Raw genomic sequence first — 2,252 nt, forward strand, 5'->3', positions numbered from 1 at the left:
TTTTTTTTTTTTTTTTTTTTTTTTTTTTTTTTTTTTTTTAAGCTTAGCTGCTGTGTCATCTTTCTGGTCATAGATACATATCATGCTATTCTTAACTAAAACAAACTAAAACAAAACAAAAAATATAAAAACCACCACCACAAACAAACAAAAAAAGGAAGATGAAAAGAGAAGTTGCCATTAGCTTGAGATAGAAACATCTCTAAGTTGCCAGAGCAGGAGACCTGATACAGAAATGGGTTGGAGCTGACCCATCCACCCAGCCTTGTTTTCCCTCTCACAGCCACCCTGCAGCGTTTGTCTCCACCGTTTAGAAACCTGAACTTCTTTGCACCCCTTTTTTTTTGCATAGTGCAGCCATGCTGTTAGGGCTTCTTTCTGCTGCTTTCCCTGGTCCGAAGGGGAATCTCTTCCCTATAACTTAGCTTGGCAGTATCTGTGGGCTCTGGGCACTTCTAAATTCAGAACCAGGATTTCAGGCAATTGCTAGAGCATGCTGTGCTTTGTGAGGTGCAAAGACATGAAGAAAGTGGGAAAGGGTAACTGTTAGTAAAGAATATTTCTAGCAAACTTTAGAATCTCTTAAGTGTGCTGCAGTGGCTCTAGTTAGGAGGAAAGCTTTCAGAAATAATAAGCAGGTTAAGCTTTCTGAAGCTCTAAGTAAATGTGAAAGAACAGCTGTGTCTTAAGATTAGGAATCCAAAGTGCAGATATGCTGGGACAAAGCGAAGGGGAAGATCTCAATGTTGTCAGTCTCACTGAATTTGTAAAGAAAAGTTACGTAGCATAGACTGATATGTGTATCTTGAATACTTTAGGGTGTGGGCAGTGGAGAGAGCAGCCAGATGTACCTTCTGAGCCAGCTGTAGCTAGCTGATAAGCCCTTCCAGAAGAGTTCTGCTAGGAGGAAATAGCAGTAATCACAGTTTGTGGTTACAAGATCATGGATCATTGCCGGGAAGCTGGAAGGATAAACAGTGGATCAGCATCCTTGGTATTAAGAAAACACAACAAAACAGAAGAGGTCTTAAAAATCCACAAGTTCAGATTGCCCCCAGGATATTTCCTAAACAATCAGTGACTTCTCAGCAATACAGTGGGTTTTTCATGTCTGTGTTAAGCTGTCCATTGTTAACTGTCAAAGTGGACAACAGCAGGGAGAAGCTTGGCTGCACCCTTCTGTCCTCCAAGTTACACCTCCAGGGCTGTGAGCAAGTAGGGAGGCCTCAGAAGGGAGTGATGAGAAAAATTGTAGTTATTTTTCAACTTGCTAAGCATACTGAACTACTTATTAGACTAAATTGCCTAAATAACTTTTGAGTTTTTTATCGTGGCTGGGGGTTTGTTTTGTTTTTTAGTTTGTTTGCTTTTAACACTTAAAGTATCTCTGGTGCGAATGAAGTTCCTCAGGGCATAGTTCCAGGCCTTGAAAACTGCATTTGTCAATATGACCACTGCTGACCATATTAAAAAAATGCAGAGAGAATCAGCATAATAGAACAGTGGGTCTGCTTCACTTTTATTGACAGATAAATTTTCAAGATGATTTTGCATCTTAAACCTTTAAAGATGAAGAAATGTTTTCAGTGCTTAATAACCTTTTGGAATCATGACAGTTTTCTGTGATGAAGAAGCGTTTTAAGCTTACCTTTGGAAATTACTGTTCGCTGAATGCTCTTTATTTTGCTAGCATGTAAAAAGTGCCATAAAGTGTCTGGTCACTCTTTAACTCATTACAATTTTAAATTTGAATTACCTTCAGAATATAGTGGAACTTTTGTGAAGCGAGACATCAAAATGCATGCTGAATATTTATTTACAGGGGTGATATTGAAGTTACAGTGTGGCGTTCCTCACTTCAGTAGGGCTATACCAGTTTACATTGGCTGAAAATCTTTGCGCTTGTGGAAGCAGTCTCAGAGGAGTACAGGCAGTGATCTCATGTTTTTCAGATCATCACAGGTTGCAGTTGCCTTTGCACCTATCTATAGTCCTAGGGGTGAGAACAGACAGCTCTTTTATGCAGGTGCAACTCTTGTGGCAACTATGAAAGACAGTGGATTATTTGGATCCACTGGGCTGAGAATTTCCCTGTGAACAAAATGAGCATGAGCTGTATCTTAACAGCTCCGCTACCAGAAGAGAAGAGAGGGCCCTTCTTTCACCCAGGACTGAGCTGAACAGACAAGGTTCTTTACAAATTCCTCTTTACTGTGCTTTAACTTTGTAGTCAAAGACAGTACTTATTCTCT

Source organism: Oxyura jamaicensis, chromosome 4 (genome assembly GCF_011077185.1).
Source record: "Oxyura jamaicensis isolate SHBP4307 breed ruddy duck chromosome 4, BPBGC_Ojam_1.0, whole genome shotgun sequence".
Taxonomy (NCBI): domain Eukaryota; kingdom Metazoa; phylum Chordata; class Aves; order Anseriformes; family Anatidae; genus Oxyura; species Oxyura jamaicensis.